Source organism: Apis mellifera, linkage group LG13 (assembly GCF_003254395.2).
Source record: "Apis mellifera strain DH4 linkage group LG13, Amel_HAv3.1, whole genome shotgun sequence".
Taxonomy (NCBI): Eukaryota; Metazoa; Arthropoda; class Insecta; order Hymenoptera; family Apidae; genus Apis; species Apis mellifera.
The window spans coordinates 4,678,937-4,699,001 of record NC_037650.1 but is presented as its reverse complement, the minus strand read 5'-3'; the positions used below and the strand labels follow the sequence as shown (position 1 = coordinate 4,699,001).

The 20,065-nt window shown below is 42.0% G+C and overlaps 1 protein-coding gene across 4 annotated transcripts in view; it reads right to left on the bottom strand.

Moving 5' to 3' along the window:
- Positions 1-19,148, bottom strand: part of 5-HT1 (serotonin receptor) — a 106,152-nt gene extending 87,004 nt beyond the window's left edge. For 2 of the 4 annotated variants that reach the window (XM_006560049.3, XM_016915677.2), the window contains exons 1-2: positions 18,822-19,148; positions 13,371-13,637 (exon numbers count right to left, since the gene is read on the bottom strand). The gene's annotated coding sequence lies outside the window, so the exon portion shown is untranslated. Of the gene's footprint in view, positions 1-12,463; positions 12,694-13,370; positions 13,638-18,821 lie in introns of those variants that run through there. The other 2 variants (XM_006560052.3, XM_006560054.3) reach the window with 2 other exon arrangements.
- Positions 19,149-20,065: the final 917 nt, after the last annotated feature.

The window sequence follows — 20,065 nt, the reverse complement described above, 5'->3', positions numbered from 1 at the left end:
CTCTCGCGCGTGCAACAGCATCGGTGTACGAAATTTTTGTGTCGTCGCGCGGCCTCAACGCGGTTTGTCCAAACTCGTGCCAACTCATTTGCATTATTTTTCGTTTAAAATGCAAAACCACATTTTATGATGCGGCTAAGAGAGCGGCAGATTTCCTCTATGCGATTTTATTACGCTCGTCCATTGTGGATGAGGGGGGAGAAAAAAAGGAAAAGAAAAGAAAAGAACGAGATGAAAAAAAACGATATGGGAGCTGCGAGAGGGATTATTGCCTTTTTGACAAAAGAATAATTGGAAAGAGGTGAGGTAATTTTTGATTTTCCTCCTCTCTCTCCCTCTTTTCTTCCTTTTGTCGCGCGAAGATTGAATTTAAGAAGACTGAAAGGCAGGACGCCGCGGGCGGATACGAAAATAAGTTCCCATCGAGTTTTTTTGATAATTGAGAGTTTGATAAACGGAAACGGTGTTTAGAAATATCGAGAAATTATGCACGATAAACACTTAATCGAGATCTGTAACTTGAAATATCGTTGATGAAACGTTTTAACATTGCCTATGGTAATTAAACCCTCGATACGGTCCGCTAACAATATGCGAAATTGTAATTACGGTTCGACAAGTATCGAGATTATTCCCACAATTAATTCTACAAGAGCATTTCGCGCATGAAATAAATATTTCACGGGAAGAGAGAGAGAAAGAGAACGGTCAGAACGATAATTATCAACGAGGAAGAAATGTCTGGATGAGTAAAAATTATTTCCGTCCAATTGTTTCGCGAGCTAGACGATTAAATAACAACCACGCAAGGTGAAACAATGATCGAGAAACAATTTTCATATATACATGTATATATACACGTATACACGTATGGTTCATATTAAAACAATACACACACACAGAGGAGAATAAAATTCGTCTCGTTTCTCGAAATTATTTTTCATTCGTACACGCACATCTACGCGTATATACGCGATGGGTTCACGCCGTTTTCATCATGAATTTTCTGGTATTACGATCGATCCGTAAACATTCGAAATTAATTTCAGAAATATGTAACAAATTCTCGCGCGTTACAAGCTAATTTGTTTAAAAAAATATATGCACACAGACACACACACACACACAACGTTCCAATCACGGAGCCAAAGCCACGCGTAGTAGCCATCTCGCTCGCGTGTTTGTCCATGCCACGCTCCAGGGACACCTTTACAAAATTTATAAAACCGGTTTTCGTTCCCGCAAATTCTAACAAACGGATATTTAATTTCGAAAATTATTTTCCAAAATTAGTAAAAACGCCGATGCTGCCCACATCGATCTCGGAAATTCTCTTTATCGTCGAATACTTTTTTTCATAACGAGTCTTCTTTTTTCTTTTTTAATTCCAATTAAAACGAATTAGTTGGAAAAAAAAAGAAAGAAATTTCCCTTCCGTTTTACACTTTAACAATTATCGATTTTACGATCGTGAAAAAAATAATATCTATGTGCCATGTTAACGCGTGACACGTGTAAGTTTTTGCGATAACCACCAACGCGATGATTATTATTATTACCATTATTATTATTATTATTATTATTATTACGATTAATCCTATTAATCGGTGGTAAGGATAGATAAAGGGTTATCGTGGTTACCGCATTCCCTATTAATTACTATATATCTTCGCAACTGTATCTGTAAGCAATCCCCAGATTATACCGTTACCAGCTGTTACCTATTATTAACCGGTCAGCTATTCTAATTATTCTTGTCCGGGGAGAATAGATCGCTGTTTCAACTTTGTTTCAACGACCGTTTACAATTATAAAGAGTTCCAATTCCCAACTCCTTCGTTCCATCCTCTCCTTCTCTCTCACTCCTCCTCTCATTCCGTAATTCTCATCATCATCATCATCATCATCATCATCATAATCATAACCATTATATCCGTTATTATTTTCGATCGCGAAAAATGTATAATTAGAAATTCTGGAAACTTGTTGAGAAAGACTTTTAAACGCGTTACGTTTTAATTACGTTTCTGCTATCCAGTTAAAATATCACGTTAAATTATAAATATATTAAATAACCATTAACAACTCTGTTACGTAATAATAAATGGAAAAACGAATCTCGACGCAAGCACCTTTTACTGTCTCTCTCTCTCTCTCTCTTTCGTTTAATTTAATCTACAAAAATTGGCCCCGATCCAATTTATAATTATTGCCCTTTCGCGTTATTGGCCGTGTGCGTTTCGCAACAATTACGCCTTCAATTTCTTTCAACAGGTTTACATCGGAAATGAGATTTCAAATCAATTTTTCGTCCCCGAAAAAATCGCACGATCTCGACATTGTCGATCTAATCGTTCCATAGATTCGTTCCTCTCTCCTCTTTCTCCTTTTTTCCCTGTTCTCTAATATACGGATACAAAATACACGATATAATCGTCAGCCGAAAAAAATTCAACGTCGATTCAACCCCGAGATATCCCTGTCATTCCCGCCATTCATCCCCATCTTCGCAGTCACACCCAACCTTTTCACGCCCCTCTGGTTCCAGCATTTTTCACACCGTCGCTCGTGTCACGACACATTCTCCTCTCCCCCTTTGCGTTACGCGCAACATTTATTCGATACGACTATATTTACAAAGAAAGAAAGAAAGAAAGAAAGAAAGGAGAAAAACTAGGGAACGACGTTAGCGACAAATTTCGTCGCGTCGTACAATGGCGGTATCGTTCATCTCGACGTGAAAGGAAAAAGGAAACGACGAAATCATCCGCGACTTCTTCTCTTCTCTTTCCTTCGTTCAACCGTGAAAAACGAACGACCGTTTCTATCATCGACACTTTCGCTCGCGAATTACTTCCACGCGTAATTATTCGTTAATCATTCGACCGAGTGACTCTCAACGATGATAACCATCCGGTAATTTCGTCGCGTCGTTCGATTAAACAATGAGGCTACACGAGAGAAGGGGGCGAGAGGGGGTGGAGGCAGATTAATACGAGCAACGAATTCTCGTGCGATCGATACCGACAATTCCGCGGAATTGAATGATCGAATTTTATAATTCTCCACTTCCGATCCCCAGCATCCATCCGCGAGACGGATCGTGTAAACGCTTGCCGAAATTGCAAACTCTCCCTGTCTCGAGCAAATTAATTTATCGCGGTTGCCCTGTTCAAAGGAAATTACCAGGTGACGGTTATTATTATTTGACACGGGGTGTATCGTTTCGTCGGCCGGAAAATAGATAGCCGATTACACGCACGTGTATATATATATATGTATATATGGGGCGATAATCAACGGTAATTAATACAAGTCGTCGATTCCGGGGAGAATTTATTAAATTAAACCAGGTTTGCCCTTTGCTTTGTGACGATCCTCCGGCAAACATGAGAGGGTGGGGGTTGAAATTGTTTTAATTTAAATGACACAGGGAGGAGCGGGATCATTAATTATTCCCCTTTTCCCGGGGCAACGCTGATGAAACGGAGCCACCAAGTTTGATCGACTCTGGGATGGAGTATTAACGATACATCGATATTGGGGTATCTTGTCCCTCGTAGACCCCTCGTAGGAGAGACATAGACGATAACAGGGGGATAACATTTTCGTTGGACGAAGTTCCTTTCTCGCGAAGGCCTTCGACATTTCTTTGCTTCCTCTCATCGACAAGTCGCACGGTTAGTTTTTAAAGTACGGACAAATATATTTCCTGTCGCTAATTCAAATCTGTACTCGTTCTCTCCACCGTTCGTCGTTCATTCGACCGTTAACCCATTCCAATCTTTCGCCCATTGTCCGACGATTTTCCCAAACAGCCATTCCTCTCGTTAAACAATCGTCGTGGTTAACAGGGTTTGCCCGCGAATGGAAAACGAAATAATTCGGTCGAGAATAGAGCGAAACTAGTGACGAAATACGAGAAATTTCGTTTCATCTCTCCATTAACGGAGAAACGCGTTCATCGTCGCGGCGGACTAACAACGATTCGCGGATTGGACGAGTCTCGGGAACGCGTAATCGAGAATGCAGAATGCGGCTAAGAATTTCACGCACGCCACGTCTCCGCTGGACCAACAGCGAGATTAAACGAGGCCGAGATGGAGGAGGGACTCGATTTAATAAAAGGGGGAATCTCCGACGTTTCCCCCCTCGCTCTGTGAATAATTTCATGTACCGCAAACGTGGTGGAGAAACATCGGAGAGGGCAACGATGATCGAGCGAGAAATTGGCAACGGAGAGATCCAAGCTGAGTCGCGTCTCGAAAAAGAAGGGATTCTTGGGAATCTTTCCGTTCCCACGAATCTTGCATCTGTCGGTTCTGTCGTTCCTTCGTTTCGATTGTTTCGAAATAAACAGGATCATCCCCCACGATTAATTAATTTTAAACGATACGGATTAATCGAATATTAATTAACAACGAATCAACTATCACATCACTTTGTAGATAAATTTAATTCGAAATATAGGGATGCAAAGTGTAAGGGAATTACCGGTAATTGATTGTCAAATTATATACGCGTCCCATATCCCATCGACTATTTCCGATCGATTTATAATACGCTCTTGAAAATTGTTCGTCCAATTTCCAAATTCTGTTCTTCTTCGATCCTCGAGGAAACGTTTCTTCTTCTCTAATTAATTTCTATCCATCCCCCTCTCCTTAAGAAATTCGAAAACGAGCATTCGAGTGAAAAGTTGATTTAATTTAAACTAATATATAATACGCTCTTGAAAATTGTTCGTCCAATTTCCAAATTCTGTTCTTCTTCGATCCTCGAGGAAACGTTTCTTCTTCTCTAATTAATCTTTCTATCCATCCCCCTCTCCTTAAGAAATTCGAAAACGAGCATTCGAGCGAAAAGTTGATCTGATTTAAACTAATTTCTCACACGGGGTGACAAATATGTATGGGAAAATCGCGTGGAAAAGATGGCTGGAGCTCGGCCAGTGACAAATTGGTACGTCCAACTGGCACCTTCCTTCCGCGAATCCTCGTAAATCCAGAGGCTCGCGTAAAACGCGCCAACGGTCTGGATTACTGTAACCGCAATAATTAGAAGCGAAATCCGCGGCAATTGTCTCGCGCCATTCACAGCTGAGGCAGAATTGGGGCGGAAAATCAAGCGAAACGAGTCCACTTTTCCGGAGATAGGGACTTTTGGGCGCCGTATAATGGAGAAATTGTTGCCCTCCCTCCCTCCCTGCCCCTCATTTCTGGGGAATTCCGTTCTGTCCAAGGAATAATCGTTGTGACCGCGTGATAAAAGGTAATGGCGTAATGGCGAAGTCGAGATGAAACGAGAGTCGAGAGTGAATAAATATATATATATATATATATATATATATATATATATATATATATACCTCGATGAATTTTTGTTGAAAAAGAGAGAGAAAAAATCGGGAATTAAATTTAGAAAAAACGCTGGTTTCATCGATTTTTTTATGCCGCGTACGTACGCGATGGGATGTTCGTTAATAGACGTATCGAAAAAAAAAAAAAGGGAGAAAAAGAAAGGGAAGATAATTCATTGTCAAGTTTATCCGATCCGATGGTCGAGAAAGAAGGGAACGGTGATGTTTAAGTGGAATATTTCGTCCGATAATTTAATTTGATACGCGGGCCGCGTTTAAAAAATTATCGCGGGGCGTGCTTGTTTTAAAAAGTTTCCGGAGCGGAGCGAGGGGAGCATTAAAAATAATTTGCGTAATCGACTAAAGGATACGGTTGGAGAGGCCGGTGCGCGACCGGTGGATGCGGTGGAAATAAAAATTCTCTTACTTTTATCCGAACGTGGATGAATTTTCACCCGTTTTCACGACAAATTAAAGGAACGGTTGAAAAATTTGTATCGTTTCGGTACACGGCATATTTAAAAGAGAGAGGGAGAGAGAGAAACGAAACGAGCGCATAAATTAACTCGAGTTGCCTATATTTCGAGAACGTTTTCGACCTGCTCGAAAAATTCTATTTCTATGATAATATCCGAGATCCACTGTCTTCTTCTTCTTCTTCTTCTTCTTCTTCTTCTTCTTTTTCTTCTTTCTTCTAGATTCTCTCTCTCTCTCTCCCTTTGTCTCGTGTTCGATTTCCACGTCTAGAGAAAAGGTATCTTTTCGATTCGAAAAGGTGGCTTACCTCATTCCACGCTTGATTCCACGGATAAAATACTATATATTCTATTTAGATTCGAACCGTATTCGAAACCGTATCGCCAGGATGCGGCAAATATAAAAAATTCATGAATCGCATACACACACACATTCACGCGTGACAACCATTTCAGGTGGATAACATACGGATAGAAGATGATTCTTCAATTTTCGCGATTTAACAATCCATTTCGACGAGGAGATACCTTTATATACCTTTACTTACAAAAAAAAAAAAAGAAAAGAAAAGAATACTTCTCAACGAGATAATACAATAAAAGGTAAATCCTTTTACATCCCCTTGAACTTTAATCAATTTTCCTCCTCGGACAGATGCGTCAACCCACCGGTTTTAATAATCCATGGCCTAACCCTTCCTTCCCCCCTCTCCTCCCCTGTCGTCAAACTTTAAACACGTTTCGTTAACTAATTAACGCGGCTATTACAACTTCCATAATACCGATGCTTGACACGATCAACGAGAACCGCGTAACATAGCCGCGCAATTGCGAAACAACTGGAACAAACTGAGCTAAAACTCCCAACGGCAACGAGAGAACTTGCTTTACACGAGTAAAGGACGAGTAACCGTAAGTAAGGCCGATTTAAAACACGCACGGTGGTTTAGCACCTTTACGGTCCACGAAACGGCATCCTACGACAACGTCCCGTTTAAACGGGATCTCTCTCTCTCGAGAGAGAGAGAGAGAGAGAGAGAGGGAGGTTTAAATGGGCGGCGAAGGGCCACTTTATAACGGGCAGAAATCCGAGAATCCATTATTCCGCGCGCGGAGCCGTTTAATCGAATGTGAAAACCGTGTTCCGTCTTTTCGACAATGGGGAACGACACGCTCGACGCGGTTCACGACGGGAAATCGACGAAGAGAGAGAGAGAGAGGGGAGGGAAAGAAGAAGGTGGCGGGACGTGGCACGACGGTCCAATTTTCACCAAGGTAAATGTCGTTTCCATCGCCGTCGTACGAGTGACATCGAACCTTCGCGTTACCTGGAATCGATTTCCTGACGCAATGTCTGTTGCACGGAGTTTGCACGGGCAAACTTGGGCAGAGGGGGGAGGGGAGACGCACGCACCGATGCATTTAACTTCCGAGTGATCGATGAGCGTTCGACTCCGCTCAAACGAGCAGAAAATCACGGCCTTGAAATTTGTCGCGATCCCCAGATTCGGGGATGATGAATTTTGTTCCTAACGTTTCTCCAAGATTTCGTTCTTCCAAGGGAGAAGAGGAGAAAGATTTTGAGAAAGATCGTTCTCATCTCGACGACGAGAGATGAGAATCAGTTTCGCCGGGGATGAAAGTTTGGAAAGAAACATCTTTGAATTACGAGCGGATAAAATGTTTCGTTTCCCGGATTTTAATATGTTGTATGGAAAAGGAATGTGTTGTGTTTCTTGAAGATAAGATAATAATTTTAATATTCTCGAGGGGGGGAAGAAGAGATACGTCGTTTTAAAGTTTCGAGCAATCGAAACTTGGTCGAAAAATAAGTTGCCGACGATTTCTTCTAGCAAACTTGTGATAGGCGGCCTTCGAAAGTAACGTCCGCTCTGAAAAACCGAGATATTTTCCAGGAAATGGTACCGTATCCGCGGGGCTCTATTTTACGATATCGCGCATTTATTCCCGGCGAATTGCGCCACGTCAAAGTGCTCGTATATAACCGTGATGATCGATGAACGCTTTCGACCACGCTCCCATAATTCGGGGGTTGTTTGATGCTCGATGCACTTTCTACGATCGATACGTCGATAATTACTGTGACGAGTTCGAAAAGGCTCGTCTGTTTCGCGGAATCGGCCGGTAATGGAAAACACAAACCGAACGCGGATGGAAAAGAGGAAAGAGGAGGCGAGCACGGAATATCTTTGGACGATGATTGAAGATAATTAAAGATGTAAAGAGAAACCATCGTTTCGAGGATAGATCACGTTGTGAAATTTTCCGTTTCAGAGAGAGAAAGAGAATGGAAAAGAAGATGTTTAGTTGGAAAAAATATATATCTTTTTCGAAACATATTATTCGAAAGTATTCATAAAGGGTTGAGAAGTTGTAGAAAGAAAATCCCCAACAACGTATTCTTCTTTCCTTGTATCCGTTTCGATTTCGAAAAGAAAATGTATTTCTACTATTTTTCTACCGAATCCTTTATTTATATTTGATTATTCTTTCCGTGGACAAACCTCTCCTCCTCCTCCTCCTTCTATACGTTAGTCCAAGTTATAAAAGGAAATAGGATGATGGGAAGGGTCAGCCATTTGGCCCATAAAGGGAGAAAGAGCCTCTATATTGCAACGGTTTTTGCGTTGAAGAGAAATCTCGTATACGCGGTGTAACCGATATTATCGTTGGAAAAGGTACAATAGCCGTATCGATTATGCAACGTATCCATGCATTTCGGTGGTGACCGCCCCTACTAATTCCCAGTTGTAAACTTTCTATATCGTTTCGTAAAAGCTATGCCGCGTCGTTGTATTCTCGTTTCATCCTCCCCCTCCCATTATCTACGGCTATTTATTGTCACGATAATTCTCTTATGAGACGAGGATCTCACCACGCTTGCGCGATCGCGTGAAAACTTCATGCCCTTCCCCTCTTTGCTTTTCGCTTTTTCCTTTTTATTTTTCCAACGATAATTACACGAGCTCGCCTTGCAAAAGCAAAATAGAAAAATACAAGCTATTCCCCTCCTCCCCCCATAATTTCTATTCTAATTACAGTCGATACACAATTTCCTCCTTAACCGAAAAAGTTGTTAATTACTGGACTGCGGATTTTTATAATATTGTACGTGTATATTCTAAGTAACATTAACATCGAAAAAACACGTAACACGTGAAAATATGTATATATATATATTCGCGTGTATAAAAATCCACAGTGTAAATAACTCTAAGGAGGAAAGGATCTATTTTCGCGAATGACTGGATAGGCTACATTATTCCCGAAGTACCAAGTTCTATTTTAACGAGGCATCGAAATAATCCGCCAACACCGTTCGCGCCGCGGGATCGATAGGTCACGATGGGTGTGCATCGACGAATGCTGGATGACTTTGATTAATAAATTTCCGAATGTATTTGCCCGTTAAATTACACGCTACACCCTACACGTCCAACCTGTGACTTGCCACGTTGCACACGGGTTAAATAAACAGTTACATTCACCCCGATAAGAGTCGGCTGGAAATTTTCGTTATCGATAATATTTCGACGCGATCAACCCCTAATTATTTTGCGAATGGATGACGATAAAATAATATCGAAAAATTACTTCTCTAATCTCTAGTTTCCCTTCACGAGTTGATACTAGCAGTGATAAAACTCGTCGTCGATCTGAAGTCAACGCGTCTCTTTCTCTCTCCTTTTCTATCCCGATTCTTTATAGTTTTACGTCGACGATATCACGAAAGAACGTGCATAGAGAAGCATAAAAAGCAACAAGGAATCTTGGAGAATTTGAACGAATGAAGGAGGAGGAGGAGGAAGCTGTTCGCCTTGAAACGCTGTTCATTCGTTTGTTTCGTTAAATATCATTCGACATTGGGGCGAATGGAATAGAAATTTCTAAAAATTTCTGTCTACGAATTTTTCGATATTTTTTTCCCCCATAATTGAGCGTAAATAAAGAGGAAAAATGAAAATAGAGAGGAAAAGGCAGGGGAGAAATCATCGAATTGTTGCCTCGCGAAATTGTATCATCCGTGCCCCGAGTGAACGAGATTTCAGAACTCTTAATGAATGAATACAATGCATCCCCTGCCCTCCTCCGTATTTTTCCCTCCCCCGAATTGCAATGGAATTCTGATGCAAATTCTATCGGGCGAACCAATTATCCCTTTATAGTAGGTATTGGAAACGCGCGACATCGGACCTCGTTGAATTATTATTATTATTATTATTCGTAAAAAAGAGGGGAGAAATTTCACGAGGGGTTTTTCGAAAGAATCGAAAAGATGATCTTGCGCGAATTTAATTAAAATTTGCAACGAATTTTTACAACCATTTCATGTTGTTTTCGAAAAATGAAAATTCCGAAAAGAAAACTATTCGAATATATTATTGATTGACTGAGTGACTTTTGAAAGGAAGAATCGAAGCTTCATCTTTTCGAAACGCGTGGATTCAACAAGTTAGCCGTCTTTCTTTTCGTTTCTTTCCAGAGAGGGCTTTAAAAAAGGGTGCAACGCGCGAGATCTAGATTAAAGGAATAAGGGCTGTCGGCGCACGGATACCTCGCTCTTCTTTATCCCCCCCGAACGAACGAGCGTTCCGCGAGAAAATTCCCTTCATCTTTCTTCCCCTCTCCTCCCTGCCTTGTTGCGATAAGGGATAGAACGAACGCGTTCGATTTGGAAAATTTGCGAAAATAAATGATTCATCGACTACGATATCGTGCGTCTTTTTTTGTTGACGATGTGTTCGAAAGATGTACACAAGCTGACGAATATAATTCGTGGAATATATTCGTGGGAACCTGGGTTTTGTTTCGTTCCTACGATATTTCTTGGAAATAGAGCTATTTGGCTGGCAGTGTTTTTGCTCGAGTGTTTATAACGTTTACAACGAGTCGTGAGTCATAATTTTCTTTGTTTTTGATCGAGGGATCTAGTGCGAGAGAGAGAGAGAGAGAGAAAGGGGAGAAAGAGCTATAATAGTTTTACGAGGTTTCGAGAGTTTTATGAAAAATAATAGTACTAGTTATATTTTGTCATTTACTTTTTTTTCTTCTTCCTCTTTCTCTTTTTACGAAACCGTGTTTCAATTAAAACGAAAATTCCGCGAGATATTTCTCTCTTGCACTGGAATTAAAAGTAGGGAAACGGTCGTTCGCGTGTATAATTGTAATAGAAACAGAAATTTCGCTATTATGAATTTAAAAAAAAGGAAAATGAAATAATGATTGGGCAGCAGGAGATGCCACAATTAATCTAAAATTTTCCAACATTTATAAATATGTATCCTACTTTCACCGGACCCCTCAATTTTATCTTGAGATAAATTTTATTCTCGAAGACGAAATGACGATTACGCGTAAGAACACGTGATTTCCAATTTCAATCGAAACCGAATAAAGTTGCATCGTTTTAAATAATCCTACGAAGAATAATTCTACGAAACTGTTGCGAAAACGATACTAAAACTATCGAAATAGAACAGAGGAACGAGATTCGAATCGAATAAAAGAGGAAAGAGGGAAGGATTTTTCCTTCGATCTCTACAAACAACTCGCGCGAGAGATCGCTACGAAATTCACACGCTTATTTGCGCCTATCCTCCGAATCGAGAACGCGTAAAATCCCGTTTATTATTAGCTCAAATGGGATGAATCCCCGCTATTCAATGGCGAAATAGCGGTTTGATAGCTTGGTCGCTAATGAAACGGAGCTATCGACGCAATTAGCCGATTTCCCCGCGAATAACAAAGCTTCGTTGACTTTGGAATTGGTAACCGGACGCCTCTCTCGATCGAGCACGGCCAAATGGAAGGCGATGCTTGAATGAATGAATGAAAGCTTCGAACTAGAACGCATAAATTTCTTTGTTACTAGCGTGGGGGAGGAGGGGGGGAGGGGGAGGAGGGAGGAAAAAACGCGAGAGAAAAGACTCGTTTCGATTCGAAGGGATTCTCTCTAAATGAAACGAACGCTCGTATTTGTTACGATTCCTTTTCTTTTTCGATTAAGGGAGGAAAAAAAAAAATATTTGTTCCTAATTATTTAGTTCGGGATTATTTGTTGGAGATACGTCGTTTTTTTCTTTTTTTTTTTAACCCTTTCATGCTCAACAGTTGCGTGTAACTATTTATTAATTAAGCAACAAATTTTCTCTCGATAAAAAACTTTAGCCTTTTTTATCGTGTGTGTTTCTACTATTGATGATGGGGAGATAAATAAATAAATAAATAAAATTTCGATCATGAAAGGATTAAATAAAAAAATGCTCGATGATTCGACGATATTTTCCACGGGAACAAACGAGAGAGAGAGGTAAGGATTCTTTTAACCTTTTCACACTCAACGTCGCATAACAAATTTTTAATGAAATAACAAATCTCGTTTTCGAAACGAAACTATTTAGATATTATAAATCGTATATACGCTTTTTACCTTTGAATTAAAAGATTTGCATGAAAGGTTAATAAGAATATTCGTTCGAGAAAACGAGCGATCCCCGTATTCGACAATTTTTTCCACGAGAATAAACGTACGTTGTGAATAACTTATCAAAAAAATAAACGTATCGATATTGAATATTATAAAATAGTCGATCGAATATTTACGTACCGATTAAAAAACGGACGAAAAAACGTCGTCGAAGGGGGCGGCATTATCGACGCACTACGCACTCGTGTATAAAAAATCGACACTTTTGACGCGTGAACAATCGATAAAAAAATAATTAAATCGTAAAAAAAAAAGAAAAAAAGAAAAAAAGAAACGCGATGCACACGCGAATATTTGAAAATTTTACTGCGACGAAATATATCGGTCCGCACCGTTCGATGTCTCGACAAAGACTAAACACCGAACGGTCGCGACGTATTATGGTTACGACCTTCGCCTCGAGCTCGAAATTCGTGGAATTATTAACGAGCGGATAAACACGGAAACCGAAACAGACTTCGATATCGATATAATATATAAGGAAAAAAGGAATGTCTCTGTTGTTGACAAGTAATGATACGATGCCACGGTTCGTCGAACGCGTCTTTTTTACCGGCTCGAGAGATTTTTACACTTTTCGAGCACAGGTGTCGGATCTCGCACAATTTATGCGTGTATTTTTCTCTTCCCCTTTAACCGATTTGCCATCGATCCTCGGATTTTTCGTTACAAAAATATTATGGGGAAAAAAAACACGCGATAAAAAAGTATTAACATTCCATCATTAAATTTAACAATAATTTTAACATATTTACACGATTCACTTCCTGCAAAATTTTTCCCTTTTATAACAAATAAATATAATTTTCTTTTCAAACAAATAATAACAATTCTTCCGGAAGAAATACCGAATTCCGTTCAAAGTTAAATTAATTCCTCGAGAAAAGAAAAAAGTACGAACCTCATCTTCGATATTTTCTCACCCCCGATATTTTTCTCGTCTCGTCCGTTCGAAAATTCGTTTGAAAAGGGGGGCGAAAAATCACGAATCACGCGAGCATCTCGTTTCCTAAAATTTATCTCATACCTGAAATCTCGACGAAGCGGTCCAATCTCAGCGGACGGCGGAACGCATTATCGTTGGTGTCCGATCCGTCACGACCCTCGCCTCGTGGGATGCCTTGTTCCGTTGCCACGTCGATCCGTGAACGACGATCCAGAGCCCACACCCGCGCAGAGGGTGGACAAATTAAACGTTTAAAACGTTTGAATCATTAGCGGGACCACGAACGGGTTTAGGCGCGTTTTCGTCCCTTTAAACGCTTAACCCGTGCCGCATTATCGGCCGAGACACCTACCAGAAATACCATTAGCGGCCATTTATTTCGGACGAATACCCAATCACGACGGCCGATAATCTACAGTGTCGGCCACCGTTTTAGCGGCAGCTGAAAGTAACAGCCACGGCCTCCCCCTTTTCCTCCCCCTTCGACGTGCAGGGACGCGGTGGAAAAAGGGTTTTTATCCGCTGAGACTGTTCTAGAGAAAAGACTTTCTTCAAAATCTGTGTGTTCGAAATCGTATTCTTTAAATCGTATCCATCGCATTGAGGAACGGATTCATTATCTTTCCAACCCTTTTCTTTCTACGGGATATCCGTTGCCATCTATGCGTATTAGATAATCGCGTTGCTCTTCGAGGCATTCCATCCGTTCTCTAGAATAATCACAGTGTTTCAAGGAAGAGAGGAGAGGGAAGAGGAGAGAGGAAAAGGATTTACACAGGGTTCCTATAAAAAGGTAACGTTTCTGTACGTTTTCGGAAAAACGTGATTTTGATTTTCGAAAAGGTGAGTTGTTAAAACTTGCGGCCACAGCTTTCCCTTTATCGTGGAAAACGAAGGGTTCAACCTCATAAACTTGTGACCAAGCACGGCAGATTTGGCGGAGGCGGAGGGGAGGAGAGGGGGGCGGGTTGGCTTTGAGGTGAACGTGTTGATGTTTGCTCCGCCAGAGAATGGCCGGGGAAAATTATTTCACGGATGGAATTCGAAATCGTTCGCGGAAATAACTCTTTGAACGGAGATCCGTTACGGTGAGGAGTGGCTTTTCATGGAGATCGAAAAAACTCTCGATTGAATCTCGAGATATCCTTTTTCCCTTTTTCCTTTTTTCGGAGGGAGAGAGCGAAATAGACGGAATAAAGTTATTACTTGTTATTGCTTGTCTCGAAATCCTCCCATCCTAGGAGGAAAATATCTACGCTCGAGAAATCTTTCGAAAAATCTTCTTACAAATATCATACACTCCACCAGATAAGATCCTCTTTCTAACGAATCGGTGAGTAGACGATTCAGCTTGCAATTAACTTTTACAGTTTTCAATTCCCTCGCTTCGATCAAACGAAAAGCCATAACGACGAGCCATATGTCGAAATGAAAAACGAAGAAAGAGAGAGAGAGGAAGGAGAAAAGAAAAGACTGAAATTCAGTCCGACGAAAAAGACGTCTCGAGCAAAAAGGTCAACCAGCCACTTAGTTCTTAATCCTCTCATCGAGTTTCAATTAATACACGTCGGCGATGTGATGATTATTCAACATTCGAGAGGGCTCCCTCGATTAATTTGCTCGGTGGCGATTTAAAATCGTCCATCACAACGGACTTCCAACGTCGAATTCTTCTTCCAATTTTTCTTCTATTTTCCCTCCCCTCCTCGTGGATTAAGGAAATCATTCCTCGGGAATGAAGTCGTTGCAGGAATTTTTGTAGGCCGATAAGGCGAATTGAATCCGATAAGGGGATCAAGGAGAGGAATTTCTGACCGCGGTTAATGAACGGAACGAAAGGCAAATAGGACGAAAGCACGAGGAATGTTAAAATATTCTTATATCGTTCCTTCGTTTCTACGAAGCCGAGTAGAAACTTTGAGAAAAATGAAAATTGATAAAATTTCTCTTCGATAATTTCTTTCTTTCTCTGTTTTTCTTTTTCTTCTTTTTTGAAAGAGATGAAATTGAAGATCGAGTCATCGCAACACCTTATGCAACGCGTAATTGTTCCCCTTATGTCGGAAACGTTCAAGTATTTCTAGCGCGCGATGGTGGGACAAAGGTGACCCTGTTAACGACCTTTCTTAATCCACCGATCACCACCTTACGCTCCGTCGAGCGAGGGTTATCATGCTCGATAAACCAATAAATTTTAATAATCGCCGGTCGAGAGGCTGACAAAGGGTCCAGCCCATCGGCCTCACATCGAATTTCTCTTATTCTTTCGACGATGCATCGGAGAGGAGGATCCGCGATGGAATTTTAAAAAACGATACGAGATCCGGAAAGAGTATCTCGGAAGGGATTCGAGGAATATTTCACGTAGCCACAACAAAAAAAAGAAATCTCTTCATAAAAGTTTAAAAAAGTGTGACTCGTTAACTTTAAAGAGCAGGGATTGCAGATATCGTGGAAATTGAAATTATTCTTCCCGAATGAAAGTCTTATCTTCATCGATAAAGAAGAAACGATCATGTCCAACATCATCCCCTATCTCGTTAAGATTATTGACCCACTAAACCGGAGAAACTAAACGAAAGAAGAATTCTCGTTGGGGGAGGGAAGAAAATTGTTGACTCGTTCGACGAGCGATACTTTGTCCGATGATCAAATATTTGGAAAAATCGAGCAATTACATAAAGAAAGACCACCGTCTGTCTACACCAATTTTCGATTAATCGTCCAAGTTGCGGTCGTCGAAGCTTGGGAGGGAAACGACAATAGGTTCTCGTCAAATGGAACGATTTCGCTGAATCTTGGCCCCGCGAGGGGCCTCTGAAACTGGTAATTACGATGTGTGCGCGATTCTACACCACGAATAAAAGAATCTGGCCAGGGTGATTCGAGAAAGCGAGGGCAAACAGCAATCATGTGTGTCCCTTTAATGGGAAAACTCACCAGATAGCGGTGGTTACAACCGCTGTCGCTTCGGGAGAAGAGCTTTGGGGGGGAGCTCGCGGACGAGAAAAGCGTAGTGAAAGAAGAGGAGAGGGATGGGAAAAGACGAGATTGCGATCCAAGAAGGACGGACGGAAAAAGGCCGGTCAAAAGGGAAGGTAATTGTAATTGTAATTGCTCGATTCTCGGGAGAATGAAACTTGGATATCTAAATGTTATGTCCTCGACTCGAAAATGCAAGGGTCAAAGATCGTCGGGATTTTAATAAATAAAACGAACCCTTCCTCTCGGTCCAAGAAAAATTCAATTTGTCAGCTGACCGACAATCTATGAATCCGATGCCGCCGGAGGAAGAGCGAGAAATTCGGAGATCCATGAGATTTAGATCACTGATACTCGAGATCAAAAGAAGGAACGATGCGATTCGCGGCGAGAAAGAATCGAAATCTGATAATTTCGTGGATAACGGTATTCGCGATCGCAAGGATTCGATTTTTTCCCTCCCTTTTCTCCCTTCTCTCCATTGATACGAGACGATCTTTCTTTCCTCCGCTGGAATTTTTATCCCGTGGACGACGAGATAAAAACGTTCGCCCTTACGGAGGACAACTCGGAATAAATTCAATTTATCGGGCGGCTAAATCCCGAAATCGAATATCTCGAAAGGAGGGAAGAGGATTAAAGATGATGGGAGCGCGCGGTCGGAAAGTTTCGATCATCGTGTAAAAATTAGTGGCTAATCGATTGTTCTTCAAAGGATGTTAACCTTTTTTCGTGAGAGAGAGAAGAGGAATGAAATTCGGGTACGAGATTCAGTGCCAGCCTCGTCAAATTCCGCGAATCGTATTCCCATTTAAAAATAACGAGAAGGGCAGGGAAAAAAGGGCAGGAAAACGATAAAGCGTTTCATTCAAAAGCTTTCCAAAAGTGGAATGTTTTCTCTCTCTCTTTCTCTCTCTCTGTCCCGGCCATATCCCTTTCTATTTTTTTTTTTTTTTTGCGAGATTCGTTCGCCAACAAACGAGAGATCTGAGAACGAAAGATTCAATCTGTCGGCCGATTCGAGGGATCGACTTTTTAGGGAGGAGATAGAAAAAGAAAGAGAGAGAGAGAGAGAGAAGACGCGAGTTACGGAGCACGAAATTTCGACGCGTGAAATTGAAACCCGTGACCATCTCACCTCGAAGCGACGATCAACCCTGTCGCTTACTCCATTTTATATCTGTGACGTGGATGGCCATTGAAACGCGCCCGTGCAAGTGAATAACCTCTTTCACCGTGGATCCCACCACCAGAAATTATCAGAATTGCAGAATAGTATTAAAAAGAAAAAAGAAAAAAAAAGAAAAAAAATAGACTATACATACGAGTGCGTATTTTAAAATCGATATTTTAAAAACGATTTTTCTCTCTATCACGAGATTTTTTTTTTCTCCTCCTATATCACGATCGTGGTATGGATCGTGCATATAGATCGAGAAACGGAAGATCGGAGATTGCAAGAGAGATAGAGATGCACGCACAGATTTCCTCCCTTCTCTCACCTTTTTCGTCGAGCACGATCAAACAATTCTCGTTGCTCCTTCGCTTCCTTCGAGTACTTTGTCCCTTTTGCTTTAAGCGCTATGCAAATCGTGGAACGAAAGGAGGGTATTATCGGTCATTCTTCTTTTTTTCTTTTTCTTTTTCCTCCCTCTCCTCCCTCTTCTCTCTTCCAAGTTCAAACGAGGCTCGTTGAACGGTGACGAAGGTGCGAAAGGTACGTTCTCGTGTCACTGAACTTTCGATCGAAAGAGAAATTTTCGATTTTCTCTTGGGATCTGTCCGAGAGGGGGGAGGTGGAAACGGAGCACAATCCAACGAGCAAATATCGCGAACAGAGGGAAGGAAGCTAGTGTTTGCCATCCTAAGCCTCGAATAACAAGAAGCTTCGTCCACGATGACGAATCCTTCCTCTTCTTCTCTCCTCTCCTCTCCTCTCCTCCGAGAAGAACACCGTCGATCCACCACTCACTCCGCCCTTTATCGACCAAACTTTCGATCGAACTCGTCGATCCAAACTCGTCGATCCAAACTTGTCGATCATTCAACACGATCCACGGCCGTGAAAGAGAGGCCGAAGGGAAGCAAGGGAATTAGAAGGAAAGAAACCGATCCCTCGACTCGCGATAAGTTTAAAATTGCGACGACACGATCATCCCGGCCACTCTGCGGGCAACAAACCGAGCAACAAGTTATACACCATAACAAACGCAACCCTCGCAAACAGTTGGTCCTTTCTTCACTCGAGAAATCTCTCTTCTAAAAGAAATTCGAGACGGACGATGCTCGACGCCCCCCAAAAATCTCCTCTCTCTCCATTCTTTTCCCATTCCATCATTCCTCCCATCTTTTCCTTCTCTTCCGCGAGTATTCGTCGCGGGATCTTGACCGTCACCGACGATGAATCACGCGACAAAAACAGCACGACGAAATTCCGTGGCCAGCGCGGAACGCGGAAATCGGGCGGAGGAAAAACGTGGGAGGAGGAGGAGGAGGAGGCGAACAATTTGTCACTGGGTGGATGAACCGTGGATGAAAAGGACGATATACCGTGGTCGTAGCTCGAACAGGCTTCCAAGTTGTCACGGATCCAGGCCGCCGCCGGATCTTCGGGGCCCCATCCGCTCGATTTCCGACTGGGAAACGATTGCTGCTTGTCCTCGACGTACGCGTAAACAACGGGGGGACGGGGGGAGGGGGAGAGACAGAGGAGGAAGGAGGAGGAGGAGAAGAAGGAGGAGGAGGAGGAGGAGGAAGAGGAGGAAGAGGAGGAGGAGGAGGAGGAGGAGGAATATCGATATCCAGTGGCGAAAGCGAGGAGAGCGGCGAGAAGGGCGCGATGTTTGGAACGATACGGCGGTCCGGAGTACCGTGCCAGTACTGGTACTGGCGAAGTTTGTTATCGAGTAGCGGCGAGAGGAAAAGCGGGCAGGGTGGTGGCAGCTCCGCTTGGCTGACAAGTAGGCAGGGACGGTATTACGCAGGCGCCAACTCTCGGCTCGGCTCGGCTCGGCGGCAACCTCCTCCCCCTCTAACAATCCCCCTAAACTCGAGTGTTCAGCCGCCCTACACGGTCAGCGATGCCACCTACACCGTCACCCATCCACGGAACGCCTTATCTTCTCTTCTCCTCACCCGTTCGAGGATGTCCTGTTTCGCGACCTGTGCACCACGGATTAATTATCACGGCCACGAAATATCGATCCGACCCCTTCGATATTTTGTTTGCTTACTTATTCCTTTATTTATCTTCCTTTTTTTTTTCATTAGAGATTTTTTTAGAATAATTATTCGAAGAGGGATTTTATTAAATCGGATACGGATCGATCTACGGTGTTTTCTTTTAAAAGTTTCGTTCGAAAAACGGGATTTTGATATCGAAGAGTATTCGCGATATATTTCAACTTCTTAGAGGATGAGATAATGGCGAAGGTAACGAGTCTGATCCAAATTAATATCGGCCTCCTCTTTTCGTTCGAATGGAACATAAAAAAATTAAGAAGAAGGAGGAGAAAACGTTCAGAGTTTGGATTCTCTGGAAGAATTACAAGCGTCGAATCAACTTTGTCACCACTGTTCCCCGTTTTCCTCTGAATACTCCATCAACTTCCGTCCCAAGGGAGAGAGGCACGGTCCCTCAACCTTGCCACGCCGTTTCCATCTTTCCCCCAGCTTCCCAAGATTCGATGATATCGAATCGTCCTGCTGGAAATATAACCGAATCGTTCGACTTCTCGCTAATTGAGACAAACCTCCGATCTCCGATAGTCGAGGGAGGAAACAAATTTTCCACT